Source organism: Pseudorca crassidens, chromosome 4 (genome assembly GCF_039906515.1).
Source record: "Pseudorca crassidens isolate mPseCra1 chromosome 4, mPseCra1.hap1, whole genome shotgun sequence".
NCBI lineage: Eukaryota > Metazoa > Chordata > Mammalia > Artiodactyla > Delphinidae > Pseudorca > Pseudorca crassidens.
In genome coordinates this window covers 75,706,902-75,733,024 of record NC_090299.1, presented here as the reverse complement: position 1 = coordinate 75,733,024, position 26,123 = coordinate 75,706,902, and the positions used below count along the sequence as shown (strand labels likewise).

The window sequence follows — 26,123 nt, the reverse complement described above, 5'->3', positions numbered from 1 at the left end:
TGTGGGCAGAGCTAAGGGTTCCTTGATGAAGAAGAAGATTTACCTGTGGACAGCAGTTTCGGCTCATGCCTGAGAGTTCCCTCTAACCCTTCCTGATGGCCCACCCTACAGATTTCAGACTCACCTAACCAGCCCCTGCAACTGTCAAAGCCGGTTCCTGGCAATAAATCTCCTACTGGTTCTGTCACTTGTGGAACCATATATAGTTACAGATACTGAGTACATCTTGTGATTTAGATCGTTATAAATACGGACTAACTTTTGAATGGGGAGCCAACACGATATGCTGGTGGGCTGGAAGTGGGACGTGAGGAAGAAAGGAGTTAAGGATGTTTCCAAAATTTTCACCCTGAGCAGCTAGAAAGTGGCTCACTTGTCTCCTTCTAAGGTAGGAATCGCTGTACCATGAAAGCCACCCAAAAAGAGCCCATTCAAATGACGTGAAGGCAGACGCCCCATTTCCCCCCGAGGAAGCCCCTTGCGAGGAAGAGTGTCCCAGGCAGGAATAGGCAGGTGGGCAGTCTCCAATCCAAAGGGGAAAATAGGGAAGAGAGTCCCCACTGTGTTCCGGGCCACTCATCCAGAAATAATGCGTTTTTTCCCTGCATTCTGGAAGAGCAGATCTTTTTACTGTTCTCTGCTGCAAACCCCACTTCCCCCGCTGGTCTGCACTGTGTGGGCACCAGTTAGCTGAACCCTGTGTCAAAAACAAGCAAGGAGAGCTGAATAGAGACTTTATGAGTAAATGTTGCTCTGTGGGCTTCTTTTTTCCTTGTGAAGGAACAGGGTGTGCTTGAAAGCAGAAAGTGACCTGGGCTTTTGCTTCTGTGGTTTTAAAAATTCTTCCTGGAAGGCAGAAAAGAAAAAGAAAAAAAAGAAAGCACAGTATTTGTTTGTCACTTGTACTGCTCTGGTTAACGCAGTGGTTGGGACCCTGATCCCTCTCCAGGCCTCCCAACCTGGCACTGAATGAAACTGAAGACGTGAAAGGAGCTTTTCCATGAGTCTGGCAGCTCAGACAGAGGCTGAGTCGGCAGAACTGTGAAGTACCAGCTCGCACGCAGAGGCCTCCGTTTCCTTCCACCTTCCAGAATGCGGCAAGCGGAGCTCCACAGACCTGCAGTCTTGTTCGGGCAAACCTCACCTGCCCGTCAGCTCTTCACAGAGAATTGGAACCTCCAGTCCTTTGAGCACAGGGTGGACTCCTCAGTTTCTAGCCCAGTCGCTGCCAGTATAAACATTTGAGGGCCTCTCCGGTCAACAAAGCAATAGAGCGTCTTTAATCTGAAGGGCCCAGGTACTGGGCTTCTTCAGTCTCAAACAAATGGCCAAAGATTTCACGCCAGGAAGCACTTCGTTAAACCAGCTTAGATTCCAGAGCCTTCTTCCTCCCTCTCCCTCTATCTGCACGGGACCTCCAGTGAGAAGTCAGAACCAGATCCTTTGTCCCAGAGAAGTATCAGGTGTTTGTTTTTCCTTTAAAAGCCAGGTACTCGAGTTTCAGGTGGACTTTGAGTGATTTCTGCAGGGTCTTTGCTCTCTCTCCACCTGAAAGGCTCACTGCTGAGGTAAAATTGGACGAGGTCCTAATCGCCTCAGGTCTGTATTGCAAAGAAAGTGAATATTTTTGTCCTACCTCCCTCTGCCCTTGATCTCCACAGGAAAGGAGAAAAGCCCCGAGGAGTCTGGTTTGGAATAAAAACATGCACCATACAAGGTTTTTGTGAGGATTAGACAATTTGGGCCAAAGTATCTTGGAAGCTGCCAAGGGCTCTACAGATGAGATATACACAAGTCTTGGCTGCAAGCCGACTTAGATTGGCAAGCATAATACAGATGTAAGAAGCTGAAATGGCCTCTGCAGTCCCCGAGGGGGACAAGGATGGGAAAAGGAGTCTCCCAGGAGAAGACTAGAAGAATCCTTGGCCCAGCGAAAAAGAGGAAGAGGGGGAGAAATGGCAGGTAGCAAAGTAAAAAATGCTAGTGATATAAGAGGATCTGTGGTGTTTTCCCATTTCTAGTTTCTAGGACTTTAGTCGTACGAGGAACACAGTCATTGCCAAGGGCACAGCCCAGGGGTCTGTGGGAAAACCAGCCCTGGGAGTCCCTGCTATCTCTGTCTCAGTACAAAGGGTGAAGGACGTGGGATCCCAGAGCGTGGGATCGGGGGAGCGTAGGGAATTTTGGCTCCTATATGGTGTTTCCAAACAAAATATTTGTTACTTTCTGTTCATGAAGCTTCTTTTCTGATGATCTTGTGGTATGCATGCTAGGATGAGGACTGAGCTGGCCATGTCTGTCCCACATCTTAGCTCTTCCCAGAAGTGCTTGGCAAAGGAAAATATGGGTGGAAAGTGTGACAGCAAAATGCCTTGGAAACATGCAGAAGGGTGTGCAGCTGCTGAGGATGAAAACAAAGCTAATGTAAACTGATTGATGACTTGCTATGGACCAGGCAATCTTCCAAGTGTTGCGTTTGTATTAGCTCATTTGATCCTCAGTACAATCCTATCAGGCAGGACAATTCTTGTCGCCATTTGATGGATGAGGAAGCTGAGGCACAGAAAAGTTAATTTGCTGAAGGTCACACAGGTAAAGCCAGATTTTGAACACAGATCACCTAGCTGCAGAATCTTCCATTAAGTGGATAGAGTGTGTTTCCCTAGCCTGTCTCCCATCAGAAAATGGGGAAATAACATGCCAGCAAAGGCAAGACCTAGGGTGGACTATAAAGACATACCATCACAGGGCTTCCCTGGTGGCGCAGTGGTTGAGAGTCCGCCTGACGATGCAGGGGACACGGGTTCATGCCCCAGTCCGGGAAGATCCCACATGCCGCGGAGCTGCTGGGCCCGTGAGCCATAGCCGCTGAGCCTGCGCGTCCGGAGCCTGTGCTCTGCAACAGGAGAGGCCACAACAGTGAGAGGCCCGCGTACCGCAAAAAAAAAAAAAAAAAAAAGATGTAGCATCACAGCTTAGAATGTTAAAATGTTTTTGGCCACTGCATCAGTAAGTTACTCTACAAATAACAACATCTAACCAAAATTAATTAAACAATAAGGACATTTATTCTTTCACATAGCAATAAGTCTGGATTCAGTCCAACTTTAAAAGATTGGATCAATGACGTCTTCAGGATCCAGATATGTTTCATCTCTTGGCTCTGCCTTCCTGGGTATCTCAACCATGTCTCCCTTCTACTAACCAGTTGGCTGCAGCAGTTCCAGGCACCGCATGTCAACAACATTATATCCAGTGAAGAAGGAGTTTCCCATAAGACCCTCAGAAGATATCACCAGTCAGTTGGACTAAACTGGGTCTCATGTCTGTGCCCAGCTACAATTCGCAGCTCTACTGAAGGACAAGCTCCTCTAGCAAGTCAGAATGAGGTGGGGTGAGGGGTGTTGTGTCACTGATTTGACCACCTACTTATTGTTTTTATGTTTTATGTTTCTTTTTAAAATTTATTTATTTTATTTATTTATTTTTGGCTGCATTGGGTCTTCGTTGCTGCACGTGGGCTTTCTCTAGTTGTGGCGCGCGGGCTCTAGAGCGCAGGCTCAGTAGTTGTGGCGCACGGGCTTAGTTGCTCCGCGAAATGTGGGATCTTCTCGGACCAGGGCTTGAACCCTGTCCCCTGGATTAGGCAGGCGGATTCTTAACCACTGCGCCACCAGGGAAGTCCCTGTTTTACTTTTCTTTATCTCTAAGATGTAGATGCACAAAGGACAAATCAAGGTCATGACAGTGCAAATTGCTAAACCATGACCCATAGCCAGCTCCAGGCGCATTTTGATCTGAGGCTGGGCTTAAGATCTACACAGCCTGAAACATCCACTTCTGATGCTGTTACATGAGTCTCTGAAGAGACTGTGTCAACAGTGAAACTCTACCTGCCCCAGTGTCCCCAGGGTGTCATGGGCAGTGGCAGCCTAGAGTCCCCAATTTTAATGCTGTCCTGCCTCCTCCCATCTATTTAGAAAGACTCTATATCTGTTTCTCACTCTCTTTTATTCCTCAATCTCATATTTTTCAGCTCACTCGAAAGAGAGACCTGGACAGTGTGGGAAAGACTGAAATTGAGTCATTTCCTCTTACTAGAATTCTTTTTAAATTTTATTTATTTTTTATTTTTGGCTGCGTTGGGTCTTCGTTGCTGCGTGTGGGCTTTCTTTAGTTGCAGTGCGCGGGCTTCTCATTGCGCTGGCTTCTCTTGTTGCAGAGCACAGGCTCTAGGCACGCAGGCTTCAGTAGCTGTGGCACGTGGGCTCAGTAGTTGTGGCACAGGGGCTTAGTTGCTCCGCGGCATGTGGGGCCTTCCCGGACCAGGGCTTGAACCCATATCCCCTGCATTGGCAGGCAGATTCTTAACCTCTGGGCCACCAGGGAACCCCCTTTACCAGAATTTTTAATACGAGAAATGAAGTTCCTAATGGCCACCAGAGAGAAATTCTGCTACACCCAGCACCAGAGAGACAGGAATCGTGCCTGTTAGAATTAAGCTCAGCTGCAACAGGGACATTAAACATGGACTAAATATGACTGGCATGTATTTCCCTCTCGTTGTAAAAGTCCCAATTTAGCCATTCAGGGCTGATCTGAGGGCTCCACAGCTGGGCATAGCTAGGGCATGAACTTCTTGTCTCATATGGTTGTCATACAAATTAAATAAGGTCATTTACACAGTGTCTAGTAGATCATAAACCATCTCTTGTTTGATAATGAAAGTAATAATAACTAATATTAATTGAGCTTTATCTGTGTGTCAGGCCCTGGGTAAGGGCTCTCTGCATAGTAACTCATTTAATCCTCACAATAGCCCTATGAGGAAGGGATGGTCATTCTCCTCTTTTTACAGATGGGGACACTGAGAGATTAGGTGTCCTAATAAGACTGTCTCCTTAGTTAGTTGGTGCAGAGCTGTGGTTCAGACCCAGCTTGTCTGATTTCTGTGCCCAAGAGCCTAGCCACCAGCCCCACCACTTACCTCCCCGCGTCACAGCCCTCCCACCACCCCTCTCCTTCACTCCTCTGGCTGGAAGTCAGTCACAGTGTAACCGGGAAAGCAGAGCATGTGCTAATGAAAAGCTGATTCCTAATGCTATAAGGCAGTAGGGGCTGAGTGCCTAATGGGCGGTATGATTCAGATGAGGGAGAGGCTCCTTGCCCTGGAGTGAGCAGGGAAGGGGTCACAGTGGGGAGGGGCTGAATTGAGTTGTGACAGATGGGACAGAGGAAGGTGTGCCAGGCGTGGGGAATGGAGTGGGTAGAGTCTTGGAGGTGGGGAAGAAAATGGTGTAGTTAAGGAATAACAAGGAAACAGTCCTGGCTAAATCACAGGATTCTTACAGAGGAGTCCTGAGGGAGCAATCTGAAAATGCAGATTGGAATTAGCTTAAGAAGAAACTTGAATGCTGTTCCAGAAAGCTGAACTGTGTTCAGGAGACACTGGGTAGTCATGAGGGGGCAAGGTTTGACCAGTGAAATCACATGATGGAAGCAGTTTCTTTAGGGATAACACGGAGGTTGTGGGAAGGGTGTCTTAGAGACATGGAGGCTGGGAGAAGAGCTAAGAGGCTCTTGAAATGATCTAGACATGAGGTAATGAGAACTTGAAATGGAGTGTTGGCATGAGGCATGAACGGAATGAAAGGGATGTGAGAGGCGTCACTTTAGAGCAGAACAGAGGTGCTTGGGAGGAAGAAAAGGGAGGGGTCGGGGCTGACTGCCAGGTTTTAAGCCTGAGTGATGGGAGAGTACTGTTATAAACAGAAGCTCTGACTCTCCTAGTCAGAGGGGAACCCTGTTTTCCACCCATCCTCTGAGGTCTCTGTATCCACTGACCATCTTCACATGCTCAGCATTCCCCAAAGGTACCTGGACCAGCCAGTTGTCTCCTTTTTCTTCTTTGCTGCAAAGTACCACTTCCTCCAGAGAAGAATCTAGGGCACAAGGCAAAGCATGGAGTTAGGGTCAAAGATAGGAATTTAAATCTTCCTTCTCTGTCACCAGCATAGTAACCTCAGGCACATTTCTTAATTTCTCTGAGATTCAGTTCTCTTTAAATTAGGGATGATAATACCTACTTGATGGGGGATTTGGGGGATTTGATAACATAAAGCAGTTAATACTGTGCCTGGCACAGAGTAGATGCTCAATAATAATGGCTAATGCATGGAGCTTATACAAGCACTGCTCTAACTGCCTTACACTCATTCATTCCTCACAACAGTCCTGTGACGGTGATAACACTAGCACCTCCAGCTCAGAGAGGAAGAAATGAGGCACAGAGAAGATACAGGACTCACTAAGGTCACAGGGACAACGTGAGGCTTTACCAGGGCTTGAACCCAAGCAGTCCAGCTTGAGGGTCTGTATTCTCCATCACTATCCTGTCCTTATATTAATAAGCAGAGCTATTGTTTGCACTAAAAGGAGGCAAGGGGGTTATTAAAATACTTGCACTAAAAGGAGGCAAGGGGGTTATTAAAATACATCACCAGAATGGCTAGACAACCAAACTTGAGAGAATGGCTACAGGTCAGAGCTGGATCCTGGGGAAGGTGCAGGAGGGAGTGGTCCCAGGCAAGGGGCAGAGGTAAATTGCTGTGGCATGTGCTAAGGAGGCTCAGGGCAGTGTCTTTAAACAATTCATAGAGAGATGTCAACATCTTAACTTTCCAGTATGGCAGGATAGGTGTTTGCCAGCAAACTGTCAGAACTGGTTATCTCTTACCAGTGTTCTCTAATCAACCTGTGCACAAAACAAATAATGACTTTCTAAGGACATTCTCAGCGTTGAATAGTATACTGTTTTTTAAAATGTATTTTATTTATTATGAATACCATGCTTAAATTATTAAGAAAAAAAGATTTGACATACCTTGTAGTAAAAAACTCTTTGAAAATAAAATCATTAAGACTGGATAAATAAGAAACATCGTAAATATTTTATACCTGAAAACCTAAACTAAGAATATACAATGAAACTGAGCACTAAATTTGGCTCTGAGACTCTCAGCAGCCAATGTGAAATGAGAAATAGGATGAATTTCCTAGTATTGATTATGAAAACAGGCCTAAATGCTTCTATCCATATGCTTAGAACTTATGGGTGCAGGACACAAAGGTGGCACTTTGATATGAAAACGAGAAGCCTCAATTTATATCCTTGCTCATAAAGAAGTCCGTATCACGTGCTATTCCATGTAAGTATCATATAATCAAAGCGAAGCATACCTTACTAGATATACTTCTGCCCAGTAGAAAGCTAGTCACCGTTTTAAAGTAAATGACTAAAGAGAAAAACAAGGAACAGGTGTGTTTGGTAGCTCAGGAGAGGAGAATGTGATATGAGTTGGCTTCTTGCTTCTTGTTGGCCTGCCTAAGAGGAACATGCTCATCTGGGTAGCATCTTGAATTACCTTAAGCAAGATAATGTGCATGTCATTGATTTCCCTCCACTCAAGGATAGGACCAGCCAATTATATGCAAGCTTTCCTCACCAGAGAAATAACTGAGAACTTTGCAAATACCAGAGGGCATCATGGTGCCTACTGACCTTCCTGGGGAGGCAACCACACAAGATGCCTGGGATTCTTTCCTGCAGACCTTCCTTGAATTAAGGGTAAAATTTGCTATTGCCGTTTATTGGCATAAGACCAGACCAAAGTATTTTGGGGGGCCTGTTTCTAATAGAGTCTGTGATTAAGAAGATTACAGTTTTCTAGGATTAGAAGGAACACCTTCCGTATCTTTTTCATTATTATCATATGACCTGAATTTCTCAGATCTCACCACCCAGCAAATGCAAAAGAGATTGCACTGGGATGCCCACCTGCTGACTCAGGGCTTCATATTCCAAAGTTTCCCCTTAAGATTTCTGGGACTCTCCAGGGAGTGTTTTACAAACACTAATAACAAGCCTGCTCTCAGTAGGTATCTGCTAGGCATCCTTATTTGCTGGGCATCTGCTAACTCCTGCCTTTCCTGCTGCCCCTCTAATGACTGCAGAGCAAAGGGGAAAGTGGGCATTTGGCTTCTGGGAAGAGAAGAAAAGGATGTGGTCATGAAAATCTACCCCTGGGCTTGCACAGGACAAAGTTTTAGTTCATAAAATGGTGGATATCTGGGTCTACTCCTCATTTCTTATTTCACCTTGCAAAGGTCACCTTGGTTCTTTTGGCTTCAATTTCCTCTACTTAAAATGGCAAGAATTGGGCTTCCCTGGTGGCACAGTGGTTGAGGGTCCGCCTGCCGATACAGGGGACACGGGTTCGTGCCCCGGTGCGGGAAGGATCCCACATGCCGCGGAGCGGCTGGGCCCGTGAGCCATGGCTGCTGAGCCTGCGCATCCGCAGCCTGTGTTCCGCAACGGGAGAGGCCACGACAGTGAGAGGCCCGCGTACCGCAAAAAAAAAAAAAAAAAAAATGGCAAGAATTCTCACATCTTACAAAGATGTAGTAGGAACTGGCTATTTAATGATTGGATGGTATTTTAAAAACATCAAGTGCAAGGTAAGTGCTAGGTTAGAAAAGCCAAAGACTTGTGGCTTCCCTAATGAGGCAGCGGGATGTGCCTGTTTTATTTTCTTTTTGCTTTAGACGTCCAAAGGAAATAAAATTTAAAATGTCTGCCTAATACTGAGAGAGAAAAATCTCAAATCCCCCAAATCAATAAATTGCTCTTTAAGCCTCCTTAAATGAACTAGGTTGTTGTATAGGTGAGATCCAGGTTACAAGGAGGATAAAGTCTTGAAAAATGCTATGCAATATGAAGTTGCATAACTAGGGGCATTAGGACGATAGAAAATTTGGGAGGGAATGAGACCCCATAAGCAATATTTGATCATTGCGTTTGAACAAAAAGGACATTTAATCCTAAAATACTCTAATGACATTAAAAGCCTTAATGAAAACCTTTACTTAAAATTTAAAGAAGGTGTTTAGGAGATACAAGAGAATGGCCAGGGCCATGGAAAGGGGAAGATAGATATAATATTTGAAAATTTTACCTGGGATTGGGCCCTGCTCTTCCATTCATACTTTCAGAAACCACGTCAAAAGAAGCTCCTTCTTTCAAAAAATGAGAGACATGTTATGGGTTGAGTTGTGTCCCCCCCCAAATTCATATGTTAAAGTCCTATCCCCCAGTACCTCGGAATGCGACCTTATACGTTAACAGGGTCATTGCAGATGAAATTAGTTAAGATGAAGTCTTACTGGAGTAGGGTGAGTCCCTAATCCAATATGACTGGTGTCCTTATAAAAAGGGGATATTGGGGGCTTCCCTGGTGGCGCAGTGGTTGAGAGTCCGCCTGCCGATGCAGGGGTCACGGGTTCGTGTCCCGGTCCGGGAAGATCCCACATGCCGCGGAGCGGCTGGGCCCATGAGCCATGGCCGCTGAGCCAGCGCGTCCGGAGCCTGTGCTCCGCAACGGGAGAGGCCCCAACAGTGAGAGGCCCCGCGTACCGCAAAAAAAAAAAGGGGGGGGGGATTTGGACAAGATACATGCACTCAGGGAGAATACCATGTGAAGATGAAGGCAGAGGTTGGAGCAATGCTTCTACAAAACAAGGAGTAGCAAAGATTACCAGCAAACCATCAGAAGCTAGGGGAGAGGCATAGAATGGTTCTTCTGTTATAACCCTCAGGGAAAATCAACTTTGCCAAGACCTTAATCTCAGATTTTTAGCCTCTAGAACTGTGAGACAATACATTTCTGTTGTTAGAGCCACTCAGTTTGTGGTACTTTGTTATGGCAGCCCTAGCAAATATAGCACATTACACCCAATTGTTCTACCCTAAATAGTCATAAGTAATGTGGAGAAGAAGAGACTAAAGGTAGTTAATGAAAGGTTCTTCAATACTTATTCCACTAATATAGAGATTTATTTGGACTAACATTATTTTCTTAAAATACAAAAACTTCTTTTAAAGGCTATGATCGTCAGTTATTTATACCTTATGGCATATTATATTTTCCAAAGATGGTCACAATATCTCCCAGCCCACATTGCTCTTCGAGAGCCTTGCCATTTCTCCACTGAGGAGTAAGTTTAATTCCTCCTTGAATCCAGGTGGGTTTGTGACTCACTTGGAAGCCATGGAATGTGGCAGAAGAGATGCTGCGTGACTTCTGAGGCCATGTCATGAAATTTGATGCGGCTGCTGTCTTGGAAGCAGAAATACTTGCACTGGAGCAGTTTTAATTGTCCTGAGCCTGCCATGTTGTGAGGAGGAAGCACAAACCAGTTCTTTTGAAGAGAGCACATAGAGAGGCCCCGAGACTGTATGAAGAAAGAGAGAGATACCCAGCAAGACTGCAGCTCCTCTAGCCCCTCTGCTGTTCCAGCTCCAGCCGCTATCTGATTGCAGCCACATGAGGGATCCCAGACCAGAATCTCCCCACCAAGCCCTCCCTGAATTCCTGACCACAGAAACTGGGGAATGTAATAAAATAATTGTGGTTGATTTAAGTCGCTGAGCTTTGGGGTGATTTATTATGCTGTTAATGGGCATGCCTTAATGTGCTACTCTGATAATCCAATTTCTTGACTTTTTTTTTTTTGCAGTACACGGGCCCCTCACTGTTGTGGCCTCTCCTGTTGCGGAGCACAGGCTCCGGACGTGCAGGCTCAGCGGCCATGGCTCACGGGCCCAGCCGCTCCGCGGCATGTGGGATTTTCCCGGACCGGGGCACGAATCCGTGTCCCCTGCATCGGCAGGCGGACTCTCTACCACTGCGCCACCAGGGAAACTCAAGTTTCTTGACTTTTAAACTAACCGTTCCAGAATTTAATTTTCTTTAGAAAAGAGTGGGAAGCACAAGAGAAAAGATGATCTGGTAACCTAGAAACATCTACATTGCAGATTTCCCCAGAATCTGGTGGGCCATTTTGTGTGCCCCCAAAGCTAGGAATGTCGCTGTCCTTGGCATTCTGCCCCTTCGTTACTTTAGAACGTAAATGTGAAGGAGGTACTGTAGGCTTTGAAACGGCCGGTCACACTAAATGTTTATGTAAATCAGTAAATTCCTGATTGGAGAGCCCTTTTTTCTCTCTATTCCCAGAGGTGTCCTAATTATGCAAAATTGTGCCATCAGTTGCCTTGGACACAAACTAGTTTGTTACCACTGCCAGAGTCTCGCATGTTGAATTTTCCAACGTTTGAAGACTTCTATTTTCAGTCAGAACCTGGCACTAATTCTAATGATTCTTACTTCATTTGCGATGGGGGTGAGAGGCCTGGGGTGGTGAAGATGTTTGCACTTTGAATAGTCCCCTGCCCTTGGCATCTTCCTAATAAGAGGTCCCTCCTGTCGTCAGCACTGACAGAGCTCTGCTCAATTAATGAAGGACCATTTCCCCCAGTCTTTTCCTTCCTTTCAGAAAAAGCCTGGATCCCTTTGACACCTTCATGTTCCAAATACTCCCTATCAGCCTGTGGCTTGTTTTCTATGGTGTCTTTGATTAAGGCCTTCTTTTATCTGGGCATTTGAATAATAATCCCCTCCGCCTCTCTTTTGTTATCTGAGTTCTTGCTCCGATGTTTCTGGTCTCCAAGACAGCCCTCAGCCATCACTGCCAGGGATTAAGATGCTTGTGAAGTCCACCCTTGTGCTGCAAATGCCTTGCAAGGGTGTCCTTTGAAAACATTGACTTCTTTTCCTTTTTCAGCCCTGAAACAGTACTTACTGGGAGACAGTCATGCAGGAAAAAAAAAAAAAAAAAAAGAACAAAAGAACATGACTATTAGTTTAGAATCTTTGCAGACGATAGTCAAGAGGCAGCAAAGAAACTGAAAAGAAAAGGCATCATAATCCCTTATTTGTGACTCCCAAGTAGTAGCTCTAAACATGACTTCTGCAAGCAGGTATCTGCTTCTGCCATCACTTAATCAGATAATCATAGGGCTGGGAGAGCCCTTAATCCACCCTTCTGCATTAGCCAGGGCCTGCAAGGCTTTCTGAAGATGGTTCCAGAATCTTCAAGTGCTGTCCTCACACCTACACTGGGAAAAGTAAGAACACTTGGGGAGAGGAGACATCTACTCCTTCTTGGAACAGAGGCAGAAAGACATAATTTTTGTCACCCAATCCTCTTTTCTTCCTGAACAATCTATGGATGGATATCAACCCTAGTCCTCTAATACCATATATTGTTATCATTATCCTCATTTCACCTATGGGGAAACTAAGGTTCAAAGAGTTTAAATTACTGGCTATGAAGTGAGAGAACTAGGGTTCTCTCTAGTTCTCTGGATGGGTGACCAACCATCCCAGTCTGCACAGGACTAGGGGGTTTTCTGGGACATGGGACTTTCAGTGCTAAAACCAGGACAGGTCTGGGAAAACCAGGAAGCTTGTTCACCCTAGGTTTGAACCAGATCTCCAAAGCCTTTCCTTTGAACCCTGGTACCACCCTGAATCATCCTCAGCCTGAGATCTGGCCCTGGGACAGATGGGGCATCCACTGGCAGCACCATGACGAATGCAGAGTTCATTTCCCTCTGAGTCAGAGAACAAAGTCAGGGGTGTGAGCTTTGGGAGATCAACTCAGGACAGGAGGCCCTCTTGCAGGCTCCTCAGAACCATTGGAAAGATGAATCCGGGAGCTGACTCTCCAGAGAGGTGAAAACCAGACACAAGGGTGCACCCCACTGTTTATGCAATGCGTCACATCACAAGACATTTTACAGGAGACCTCAAATCACTGCCCACTGCACTGCCAGGGCCTCATTACAGAGACCTCAGAAAAGGTCACAGAGGAGTCAGGGTTTTGCTGAAACGCATAGAGCAGAATTGCACTGAATTAGTTAACAAAATCAGACCACAGCATATTTTTGCCAAAAGCAGAAATGAAGACCTTCAGACATTTTTTTCAGAGATGATCTACACTCCCTTCCCTCCTTCTTTCCCCACCTTCCCTGGGGTTTTCTCTCTCTCTCTTTTAAATAAATTTATTTATTTATTTATTTTTGGTTGCACTGGGTCTTTGTTGCTGTGCGGGCTTTCACTGATTGTGGCAAGTGGGGGGCTACTCTTCGTTGTGGTGCACGGGCTTCTCATTGCAGTGGCTTCTCTTTGTTGTGGAGCACAGGCTCTAGGCACGCGGGCTTCAGTAGTTGTGGGCTCACGGGCTCTAGAGAGCAGGCTCAGTAGTTGTGGCGCATGGGCTTAGTTGCTCCGCGGCATGTGGGATCTTCCCGGACCAGGGCTCGAACCCATGTCCCCTGCGTTGGCAGGTGGATTGTAAACCACTGCGTCACCAGGGAAGCCCAGGTCTGTAGCTTCTAATGAAAACTCTTCTCTCCCTTCAGCTGATCCACAATTTTAGCCCAAATTATTTTCAACCCTTTCTTTCTCCACTCTATAAAGCATGCAAATTGTTTTGTTCTGTCTTCAAACTTTATATATTTTTATTAGCTCAGTCCTCCTTTCTTCTTCCTCTGTTCCCAAGTAAAATCATTCACAGAAGTCAAATGTCTTAAACAAACAGAGCTCAGAGCTGGGGGGACCCATGGGGAGGAGGTGGGGCTGCTCTTCGTCTCCTGCCTGGGGCTCTGTGAGTCGCTGTTAGAAGCGGCTGTAAAGATCCCCCCCCCGCCCCCGCCCCGTGCAACAGTCAGAACAAGGACTGTGTCTGGCTTTGACACCCAGTCAAGCGAGTTTTTACCTAAGGATTTTGTTTTTTTCACTCCTGCTCCCCACCCGCTGCTTTCTAAAAGCACAGGGCCCATCCCTGAAATTTCAGTAGTGGGTGTGGTGACACTCTTTCCTCACCCGTGTGTTAGGGGAGTACAAGCAGGCTGAGGTGGCCCCGACCTGCAACATCCTTCAGTTATTCATGGAAGAGGAAGCCTCTCAGGTGAGGATCCACCGTCCCCCCACCACCCTGCCCCGCCCCTTGAGAATGGCACACACTGCTTCTCTTGCAGCTCCTGCCAGCGGCGTTCAGTCCTAGTGCTGAGGGAGTCGTGGGCAAAGCCAGTCATCCATGGGTGAAGAGAGATGCCTCCCTCCACCCTCCTCCCACAGACGTGGGGGAGGCTCCACATTACCAAGGGCCTTCCCCTCCTCTGACCATTAGCATGAATGGGATTTCAAAGGAAAACAATGCTCATGCCCTCCCTGGGTGAAACGAAATGCAATGAGAAGAAAAGGCAGCATGGGCCACGCCAGAGGGAACCGCCTTGCCCAGGCCCACTCATTCATGGGCGCTGCTTATAGGCTGCAGCATCTTAACCCCCAATCATCAGCTGACTCAGGACTCCATGAGGACAACAGATGGATTAGGTAAGGGGATGGAATCCACACTTAGAATGAAATACCCGCAGTTCACCGAGTGGATGACCTAATCATTACTAGGTATACAACAAACTACAACGAATACAGAGTGTGATTATGTCATGACTTCCAGTCCCTCTTCACCAGGGAACTTGTGAAACCCACTGCCAGGAGTAGCCAATGGAAACACCTCCAACCCAGGCCAGCTGGCATCTTTTTCCAGATCCAGATTCTCTGTCGTCTCCTGATTCTCTTCTACTTCCCACACTGTTCTGCACCCCAGCCAGGCTGGACCAGGAAGGGCACTCTGGGAGTCAGAACTCCCACACCATCTGTAGAGAATTCTCAGTCTCTCTGTCTGCAAGTTCATACCTGGTGGGGCAGAACTTTCAGCAGGTATGCTTCTATATTCTGGTTACCCCTTTTCCCCATTTGCTTCTGTACGAGTCAGATTTTGACCCTTGGGAGGTTTGTATCCTTCACAGTGAATTTTCTTAAATGCCTTTGGTAGTTTTCTGTCCCTCAAGGAATGGCTTTTCTCTCTCTGCACCACTGCTTGGTTCCATATGTTCCATATTCATAATGTGGCTCTCTGCACTTCAGGGATCTCTAGCTTTGGGCAAGAAGAGAACAGCTGTCCAGATATCACTGCCTTCTATGCGGCTCTACCAATCACCTCTGTTTGCTGTAGCACTTGGGGGTTTTAGGTTTAAATACTTTGTGCCCATCGTGTGTGGGCTCTACAAAGAAGACTAAGGAAAATCTGGCATCCTGTTTTAAGTATTAGCAGTAGCTACTAATTATTGATCATGTACTATGTTCTAGACACTATGCTAAGATAATTTACCTATATTATGTATAGTCCTTACAGCAAACCTGTGAGATAAGTGTCATTACTCCCATTTTACAGCTGGGGAAACTGAGTCTAAGAGAAGTTATACAATGTTCCCTGGATCACATGGATGGTAAATGGCAGGGGTGGGGCTTGAATCCAAGTCTAAATGATTCAGAAGTCCATATTCTTTCCTTTCCGCCATTCTTCCAGTCACTCAACAAAAACTTATTTTTTTTTTTACCAACCCCCAGACATTGCTATTTCCTTGTGGAGCGTAACATCTAGCTCATCTCATCCTTCATCCTAATTCTCTTGATTGTGACAATCGAGAAGAGAATTCCTGAAGCTTACCACAAGGAAAAGGTCTAGAACAGCGAAGAGAAGAAAGTACCTATCTGCAGGTATTAATTGGAAGTTTGTTAACCACCAGGAGAAAAAGAACTATGTGAGAATTACTGTATCAATCATATATTTCTAGTTCACACATCCCAGGCAGTAGCTGGAGCTCTGAGGCAGAGACAGATGCAAACATGTAGGATTATGTTATCCACCGAAATGTAATAGACAAGAGGAGGAGCAGGAAAATGAACCTTAAACCCCTATAGCCTGTTTTGCAATCTTTTATAATTAGTTGCAGTATTAGACTTGACGTTTCTAAAACGTCAACAGCATCCTCAATCCCATTTGACACAGGAGAAGAGGAGAGGCTGATAGATGGTGTGCTATTCCTTGGATATGCAGAAAATCAGTGGTCATATAAAGACCTCAGATCTAAACCTATAGAAAAAAATCACTGTGGCCAGCTACTTCCCTTATTTGTGGGTTGATGAAATAGTTTGTGGTTTTTTTTTTTACGGTACGTGGGCCTCTCACTGTTGTGGCCTCTCCCGTTGCGGAGCAAAGGCTCAGGATGCACAGGCTCAGCGGCCATGGCTCACGGGCCCAGCCGCTCCGCGGCATGTGGGATCTTCCCGGACCGGGGCACGAACCTGTGTCCCTTGCATCGGCAGGCAGACTCCCAACCACTGCGCCACCAGGGAAGCCCGATGAAATAGTTTTAATTTTGCTGAGAGCCAAAGCATTTTCTCACTTAAAAAAAAAAAAAAAAAAAGCACACAGAAATTGAGAACTGATATTGTGAAACCCAATTTTTGAGACCAGGATTGGTGCCTAAGCACTAAAGATGTTTAGGTTATCATACTTTAAAGGATTTCTTGCATTGGCAGAACTGTTGGTAGCACTTCTCAACTACCTCCCTATTAACTGAACCCTGATTTTGTTTAGATATCAGGGAAATTTGTCTGGGGAATGTGGAACCTTCTCCTGGGCCCATAAGATGAAGCTTGATCAGTGTGATTCATTTCCTCTTTGCAGATGATGGATTTAGCCAATGTGGTGGTCATTCGATCCACTTCTCAGTAAGGAGACATAACTGGAAAACTGCTAATGTCTTCTGGATAGATTTTCCTCTCTAACAGAGATACTAAGGAGAAGGCCCACATCCCTTCCTACCTGTCTTTGAATGTTCCTGTTTAAGGATGTAATGTACTGAGCTACTGCAGCAACCTTGCCACCATGAGGAGAGGCAACACTGCCACACTGGGGGCTACAAAATGAAAGATAGAAAAAGCCTGGGTTCTTGGTGACCTCATTACACCACTGGACAACCTGAAACCACATACCTGCAGAGTTCTTAATTGATGTAAAACTGCTCTATGGTTTTAGCCACTTTTAGTTTCATATCCATGACACATGGATAAAGAGAAACAGCTTGAAGCCAATGCATTATACAAGAGCAAAAAAAATGTGTCTGAAGCAAGATGAGACTCTGCTGATGTCAGACCATCTGCCTGTTGGTTTGCACAGCCTTCAAAGGAATTTAGAAACTGAGTAAATAGCACATATTTATTGAGCAAACCCTTACTATGTGCCATACACTGTGCTGGGTGCTGGGGTTACAAGAGTGGACAAGTAGGCAAGGTCATTAAGGTCATGGAAATCACATTCTGGGAGACCGATGATAAACAGGTAAGCACAGAAGAATAGGTGAAAACATTCTTAGGCAAGTTTCAAAATATTTCTTCAAATCAGTCCTGAGTATAAACCTAGACACTGGAACCAGATAGATCTGGATTCAAATTCTACCCTTTGCTGTGACCTTGGGAAAGTCATTTAATTTTTCTGAGTATCAGTTCCCTCATCTGTAAAACAAACTCATAGGGTTGTGAGGATTAAATAAGCAATAAGAAGCTAACTCATAGAGTTATGAGGATTAAATAAGCAAACTCTGTAAAGTGTTTTACACAGAACCTGGCGCGTAGTCAGTTTCTCTAGATTCTAGATCACCATTATCATTGTCATCCTCACCGTCATTGTCATAATAATTTGTGCCAGGCACTGTGGGTGTCAAAAGATGAACAAGACATAGACCCTGCATTCAGGAAGTCTGGGAGGCAAGAATCCAGATTTGGAAGTCAAAGTTAGGCAATGAATTAGGCAGAAACAAAAGAATTCCTCTGGTAACCAGGGTTGGGGTAGGCTAAGACCCCTGTCTCTGCTTTTCTCCCACACATGTTTTATAACCATTATTCCCTTTTCCAAGAGAGAAAGAAATATTCTGAATGATTGCTGCTGTTCTTTCACATACAGCTGCTGTTCCCAAGAGAATCAAGTGGGCCTTTTCTAGCTCCAGTGAAGTGAAAAATATAGGATGTGTATATCTGGGTGGCACTTAGCAGTTTGTGCTGTGTACCAGCAAACACACACAGATATTCCCATAAATGATCTCACCAAACCCTCTCTCTCTTCCTTCATCCTCTTAAAATCAAACCCACTTAATGTGTTTAGTGTCGTGCAATTGACTGTTGACTGCTGTATCTAGCTGTAAAATCCAGATAAACACTGACTAACCGGGTCCCCACGCCCACACACATACCCTCACCCTTAGGAGCACTTCCTTTGATGGTCATACAAGCCACTGAACACTTACCCTGAGAGTGCATCTTCCCACAGCCTTGCTCACACACTGGCTTTTTATTTGAGCTCTCTTGGGGAATCTTGCAACTCTCAGATAGGAATTTCATTAACAAAGGAAGGGGAGGGGCAATTGGGAGGGAAGTCCAGATGCAGAGGGAAAGAAATTAAAATTGCTTTCTAAGGGGACCTAAAATTGTATCATGCTAGCCTGATCCTCCCTTATAACTATTATTTGTATGTTCTGTGCCTGGGAAAAAAAAAAACAACTTTTCATTGATTGGGCAGTTGTCCAGGCTCTTAGCTTGGCATCCAGCCCGCAGAGCTGTGAAATCATCCTCACCAAGCCTACGTTTTGAAATGAGGCAACATCTAACTGGAAGCCCACTCAAAATAAGGAGCACAGCGCAAGGGTCCAGGGTACGGTGTTTCTTCCTTCTCTTAGCCGCACATCTTTCATCTGATCTTGCTGAAGAGATCGACTCGGCTAAGAAAGAGATCAGGGACAAGAAGCAGTGCCGAGAAAGTTCCATGAGACGCTCAGAACTCTCCACCTGAATACTAAACCTGAATAACCAGGAGAGATGGAACTCTCAGGTGTTCTCCTCCTGCCCATGCTGCAGGTTTTTCAGGTCCCCGCTTAAGTGTGCACTCACAGGCATAAATAAACGTGCTACCCACAGCCTGCGTCAGCCAGCCTCGCTATTTAAGCAGGCTGGCTTCAGCCAATTTAGCTTCCAAATCCAGGGCTTGCCATTGCCACCTCCACGTAAGTAACTTTCAGAGGTTTGTTTTCATGCAGGGGAATGAACTTCTATAGAGATTGGACTGAAATGCTGTCATGACCTTGTTTGCTATTCTGATGGGAAAAGGTAGAGGTGAAAGGGAGAATGGAAGTTAAGAGCCGGCCCCAAGCGGGGAGCCAGAGAATGCTGTGGGGTGTGAGGCATCAGAAGCTTGAGAACCTGCGTGGGGTGGAGGTGGATTTGGAGCTGGGGGGAGTCCGTGTTGGCCTTTGGGCCAGCAGGTGAGATGTCTTTCTTGCTCTCTCCTATCTGAAAGACACAGTGAAACCAGCGCTTATATGACCGTGCCAGAGGCATATGAATTTCTGTCATTTAGAAGTCGATATTGCGATTCTACTTCTTACTATAAAATCAGACATAGTATCATTTTAAAATATTTTTTGACCCAAAAGGAGTCAAAACTCCCAGAAGGGGAGGTGTCTCTGGATTGATTAGAGGTGGCGCCACTGAATTTGCAGTGCTATTTGTTGTTACGTCTGGTTCTCATAACGCTTAACAGTTATAACAACGAAAACATCGGTCTTGTTTAAGGTGAAAAGGAATCCCATGCTCTGGGGTTTTGAGGAAATAATAGGTTTGTGATATTTGAGCACCAGGTATCCAGTTAAGTTGTTAAGTAAAGTGGAATAAGAATTAAAGGCACAACACACCACAAAGCTTAGGTGAGAACATCTAAAAGGTAAGAGGAATGCAAAAAATTCCCAGGTAGCCCTGACAATCAACAGGGCCCTGGAGTGTATTTAGTGAGTAGGGTTAAGCATAGCCAGAGCCCAGAGAACAAAACAAAGGTACTGGGGACTGAGGAAGGAAAGAGTTGGGGGAGCAGATAGTAGGTTTATAATTAGATATCATATTCATAAAATGCATGTAGGACTAGAATAAGGAATAAAGCATGGCATGAATTCTATAGTTCCTCCCTTTGGGTTAAGAATCTGGGGAAATCCAAGAGCTTTTCCCAGGTTGCTCCCCTGCCCCCTGCCCCCAACACTCATGTTGATGCTCATTTTCTGGACTCCTGGAAGTCCGTGCTGCTAAATGAAGACCTCTGGTTTAAACAAATGCGTTATGTTTTAACTGAAACTGCTGACTAGGAAGCTACAGAGAAGTAGTGGGGAGTTGAGACCATTAACACAGGAGGCACCTCTTGCCACCACACTGAAGCTCAGTTGTAAGGTCATAAAGGTCTGATTGCCATTAAGCAAATAATGATTAAGGGGCTTCTCTGAGCAAAGATAAATTGGGGGCCAGGAGGAAGAGACAAGAAATAAAAGGTGGCTCTTGTTCTTAAAGAGCTTGAAATCTCAAGTACAAGGACATCAGTAATAAGAAGCCAGGCAAAAAAATAGTACATACTGTATGGTATAAAATGATAGAAAATGCAAACTAATCTATAGTAACAGCAAGCAGGCCAGTGGTTACCTAGGGAAGGGGAGCCAGAGAAGAGGGTTATATGGATGAGGAGGGTTTGTGGGTGATGGGTATGTTCACGACCATGATTGGGCAACCATTTCTCGTATGTGAAAATTTATCAGAGTGTACACTTTAAACGTGCAGTATTAGATGCCAATTATACTCAACAAGCAATACTTTAACAATCCATCTTTTTTAAACAATTAAAAGCATTTCTAAGGATTCACCTATGCAACAGACTGAAAATGAGTATTTTTGGAAAAAAAAATCCATTCAAAAAATAAAGTGGAGGACCAGACCGTCAGGATTGTGGACTTTTATAGAATTGGAAGGGTCCCAGAGATCATCTAATGCAGTGGTTGCACACCTGGAGAACTGTTTTTAAAAATACCTGGGACTGAGCTCAGCCCCAACTAATTAAATAAGAACACCTGGGTGGGTGGCCCCCTGGCACTGCTTTTTAAAGCTCCCCAGGTGATTCTAATGTGCAGTTGAGGATGAGAACCGGTGACAGCCAAACCCCTCACTTGACACAGAGAGAGGGCAGGGTCTGCCCTTAGCCACACGACCACACAACCCCCGACCACCCTGTCCCAGGGCCCAGGGAGGACAGCAACAGGACCTCAGAGGATGAGGGATCCCCAAGACCATTACTTCTAGGTCCTCAACACCACATTTCCAATTCTAGCTAGGATAGGGTATCCGGCTCATTTCCAGCAAATCCTTAGAACCCAGACATGCTCCCGGCAGCAGGCGGGAGGAATTAGAGCCTCAAAGGTACATTATATAAGGATTGTGCTAACGTGTGAGAAGGGATGTTTCAAAACTTAAAGCTTCGGGTTTCCCTGGTGGCGCAGTGGTTGAGAGTCCGCCTGCCGATGCAGGGGACATGGGTTCGTGCCGCGGTCCGGGAAGATCCCACATGCCGCGGAGCGGCTGGGCCCGTGAGCGCAACGGGAGAGGCCACAACAGTGAGAGACCCGTGTACCGCAAAAAACAAAACACAAACTAAAGCTTCCTTTTGTTTCCTACATAGTATCTGGTCTAAGCCAGAAGATTATAATCGTTGAAAAGATCCGCAGTGGACGCACCAGGCGCCCTGCTCCGGGGGACAGCCAGGTGGTTCTTTGCGGAGCCAGCCCGGGTTCTCAGCACTGGGATGGGTTGATTCAGCACCACAAGGTTTTTTCATCGTGATTTCCGGGTCAGCACAGGCAGAAGCGTGAGTGGAGTGAGGTTTGTGGTTTCTGTTCTTCCTGCCTGTCCCTCACCTTGGCACCATGTGCCCCTGAAGGGGTAGCTGTAGGGCCGCCCCTGGGGCCACAGCGCCTCACCTGCTCTGCCTGGGCCAGCTGGTCATGTTTCAAGTGACTTCCCATCTCTCCTCCAAGTCCGATAATTTCTAGTGTCTCATCCCCTTAGGGCGTTTCTTACCCAGCTCTGGAAAACTAATTAAAGTTATAATAGGGCTTCCCTGGTGGCGCAGTGGTTGGGAGTCCGTCTGCCGATGCAGGGGACATGGGTTCGTGCCCCGGTCCGGGAAGATCCCACATGCCGCACAGTGGCTGGGCGCGTGAGCCATGGCCGCTGGGCCTGTGCTCCGCAATGGGAGAGGCCACAACGGTGAGAGGCCCGCGTACCGCAAAAAAAAAAAAAAAAGTTATAATAGACAATAATTGTTTAATGAGTTATGTCCCTCCCTGGTATATTAATAGGTTCCAGCAAGATAATGTTTATCTGGGAGTTCTTTGAAATGTTATATAAATATCATTACCATTTGGAGTAATCAGGAGAATCAAAGTTTTAGGCAAAATTTATAATCCCTACTGGTCAGAATCCCAAGCAGCTTGCTGGGGGAAAATATACCAGAATTGGAAGTTTTCAATAGAAATCCTCAAATCACATCCCATAGGGAACTCCCTGCACACTGTGGGCCTTGAGAGATTTCTTTTTCTGCAACAGTCTATTCTTTGTTAAATGCATTCGTCCTCATCGGAGATGGCTGCATTTCATTTATCTTTCTGAGAAATGGAAAGTCACATTAAGGTCACTACAGTAGAGATAAAAAGTCAATACATTCTGCTCACAGGGCTTTATAAATATTACCAGCTTCCTTCTCCAGGGCAGAAGGCTGGCACTGGCAGAACAGCTTGCCCAGGCTTTGTGACAAGGGGCTTCTTTCCTTGAGGACCCAGTCCTGCAGCTTGGGTCCCCTTAGTTCCTGTGACTCCGACGGCCCTTTCTTCCATACAGAAAGCTCAGATTGCTGCAGCTCTTGTTGGCAAGTGGCAGCTGTACTAGGTAGGTCCAGCCTCTGAAGAGGGATGTGGTCAGGGGTGCACTTAGCCTCCCTCTGGGGAAGTAGAGTCTGCAGGCTGTGGGGAGCCAGGTGGCACAGAGACCTCATTGGTGAGAACAGCAGTGAGGAGGGGAAGGGGAAAGTAAGCATTATCCTGGGTCCCAAGGATATGGGGACCCAAGTGTTTGGGGAAAGGATTAGGCTGTTGCCACCAGGGCGACACCCCAAAATTGGTTTAATGCTGCTGTTCGGAAGCCAAATGTTCCTTCTTCTTGCCATTCAGAGTTTCACCAAAAAAAAAGTATTTTTTAATGAGTAAATTAAAAAAAAATTTTTTTTGCACCGCTGATGAAATAGGGTTGTAAAACAGCGACAGAATTTCTGCCTTCTTTGGATGACTTTTTAAAAAACATTTTCCCTTAATCTTTGTTTCCAAATTCTCTTAGTGTGGAATGGCTTATTTCCCTTGGGCACATTTTGTTAAGATTGTGTCATGACCTAACACGGATTAGTTTTTTGATGTTGTTGATGGCTTCCTCCAACTTTAAAAAAGCCAGGTGAACAGGGCTATGCAATGATGAAATTGTCAGAACGTGGCCCGTGGCCCAGAGCGATTTATGAAGTACTAACCTGCCCGTTAAAAACCAACACCTGAGGAGGGACTTCCCTGGCAGTCCATCAGTTAAGACTCCATGATGCCACTGCAGGGGGTGAGGGTTTGATCCCTGGTCGGGGAACTAAGATCCCTCATGCCACGTGGTGAGGCCAAAAAAAAAACAACCCAAAAACCCAACACCTGAGCATCCCAAGGCAGCCCCTGGATCACCCCATCCTGTCCACAGGCCTCGGGCCAGTGGAGAACAGGCTTGAGGCTGCAAATAAAAGGGGCTGTCCTGACACAGGGGCTGTCTGCATCTGCCCCCTTCCTGGCCCTGGCTCCCTTGGCCTCCCCTGCCTTTCATGTGACCTTGATGTGGATTTGGCGTTCCATTGCTGTTGATTCTGAACACAGGCGGGGTTTGGGATGTATGAGTGCCTGACAAAGCAGGTGCAGGTCAGGCTGTCCTTTTTAATTGCTGGGAAAATGCCTTCATTGATCTTTAGGTGATATGGTGAACACTCTTCCACAGGACTCCAGTATAGGCAGGTCCTGGCAGTGTTGACAGGTCTACAGTCCCATGTAGACAGCCTAGCCTGGGAAGCAGAGTAGGGGTCTGGTGGTCAGGAACCCAGTCCTATTTTCAGCTCTACTTCAGCTATAATGGAATTTTAAAGCAGGAGGTAAAAGCCTAAAACATCACTGGTCCCAGTGGATTATTAATAGTGGCCACTTTCATTCTCACCAATTCCTGGCCATGAGCAATATACTCTATGGTTACTTGTGAATACAGTATATGAAGGTACAAGAGAGTAAAGAGAGTTGCCCTGTATCTTAGGATTGGTTGGAGGCTGAGCTGACTCTGAGCCCAGACCTCCCCATGCCACATTCTGGCCTCTCTGCCGAGTCACTCACTCCCGCTTTGACTCAGGTTCCCTGTGGGAAGCACTGTATCCGTCCTGCCCAGACAGAGAGCTGTTTATTTATATTGGCTCACTAAAAAGAAGTTCAGTATGAACGCTGGGCATTCAAGGAATCGTTAATCACAAGGTCAGCTTACTCTGATATTTGCTTTAGGCTCTTGTTAGCTTATGGCCATGTTTAGGTCATGATAGAAGCTCTTTTGAAAGTAGGGAAGTTAACTGTTACCCACCCTCATATAATTTCTTGTAATTTACTTCTGGTGGTTTTGATAAAATGTGACCAAACATAAAAATCCTCTCAGATCTTTCATGAATGAACTATTCTATCTTTACATGTTAAAACAAAAACAAAGTCATAAACAACATAAGGCAGACACTGATCAGCTCTAACCTCTTAGAGTACAGTGGGCAGAAAACTAATGGTGGTCATTCCAGCCATTAGATCTAGATGGATCACGATGGAAATTTCCTGTAATTCTTAAGAGCATGACAGATCTGCTTAGATAGTCTAGTCTTTGTTGATGTCTTTTCATTTCCTTCCTGTGAGGTTTCTCCCTTAGGAAATTTACATAAACAATTTCCCCTAGGGCTTATATTCCCTGCCTCCTTTCCGGATTTCTAGTCTATTGGTTCAGGAGTAGAATCTGTTTTATAAAAATCTTTAATTCAATAATTTATGCCCAGAAATGTCTAACACTTTATTGTGTATTCTTCACACTCTTTGTGGATAGTATTGGGTTGGCCAAAATGTTCATTTGGGTTTTTCTATACGATCTTATGGAAAACCCCAAATGAACTTTTTGGCTGGCCCCAATAGACTAGCATCCTTTGGAAATGACTAAAACTGAAGTTTTTGAAGCAGGAGTGAAGAAAGAGGGAGGCCTCTTCTGCCTTCATTAGCATGGTACCCGGTTCAGGGGTCCACAATTTAAAAGGGAGGAGAGTCCTTGGAACCTGCTAAAAAGAGCTCCTAGATGACGAAATAATTTTTTCAAAGTCTATAAAGAGTGGCAAAAGGACCTGGTGTTATTTAAATTGGATAAGAGAAGACTAGAAAGCCATTTGATGATGGTGTTGAAAAGCGTGGAGTACTGTCATGGAGAACAATGACCAGCTATTCACCTTGCCCTTCGGGGAAGAAACCAAGCCCAGGGATTGGTGTAGGCTGCAGCATGAAGGGTATTAGGTGAGCCATGAAGTATTCCCTCATTATGCAAAAAATACACTGGAAAGAATTACACAGACAAGCTCTGAAAGATGGGGCAGTCCAACAGTGTTCTAATTTCAAGTCCTAATTCATTTCAAGTCCTAATTCATGTTCTAATTTCATTTCTAATTCAAGTCCTTTTTTTGGTCTTTAGGCTCATGTTGAGTTAACACATTCCTTAATTCATAGTGCACACAAGACCCTTCTTAGCTTTTACATCTCATTCTATTTCTTCTGTTCTCCCACTCTCCCTCTTTTTTGCTCTCTCTTTTAACTCAACACCATATTTTTATGGTCTACCTACATAGCTGATTAGGTCTGTAGGTCTACCTACATAGCTGATTATATTTCTAATGTTTCCAATGCATTACTTCTAACTCCATATATATAGTAACTTTGCTACTTATATACACTATTGGCTTATCTAATCCTTTAGTCTTCTGCCTCCAGTTCTCACCAATGATGCCATAATGAATACACTCGCACGTATACTCAACCACCCTTTAGATCTGGTTGGTGGGAGACAGGGGAAGGGAGAGGTGTGGGCTAGATGGCCTACGCTTTCTTTAAGCAATATGGAATATTGAACTGTCCATAAGAAATGGAGATGCGTGACATCATAAGTTCTAGTCTAGTATTTCAAACATTTAGGAGCTTCTCTGTGTTCCTTTACTAAGACTTTAAAAAGTGACCAAAATAATTTTCTGGAACTTAAAGAGTGTGATACCCAGCAATCTCTCCTTCTCAATGTCATCTTCTTAAACTTGGCTGGTCAGTTTTAGAA

The 26,123-nt window shown here is 45.4% G+C and overlaps 1 long non-coding RNA gene across 16 annotated transcripts in view; it reads right to left on the bottom strand.

Annotated features, from left to right (window-relative positions):
• The window catches only part of LOC137223755 (uncharacterized), a 241,897-nt gene that overhangs the window by 149,225 nt on the left and 66,549 nt on the right, over positions 1-26,123 (bottom strand). For 11 of the 16 annotated variants that reach the window (XR_010943037.1, XR_010943036.1, XR_010943051.1 and 8 more), the window contains 2 exons: positions 9,015-9,075; positions 5,878-5,942 (listed from right to left, as the gene is read on the bottom strand). This is a non-coding gene — a long non-coding RNA (uncharacterized lncRNA). Of the gene's footprint in view, positions 1-2,740; positions 2,897-3,713; positions 4,348-5,877; positions 5,943-9,014; positions 9,076-26,123 lie in introns of those variants that run through there. The other 5 variants (XR_010943044.1, XR_010943047.1, XR_010943040.1 and 2 more) reach the window with 5 other exon arrangements.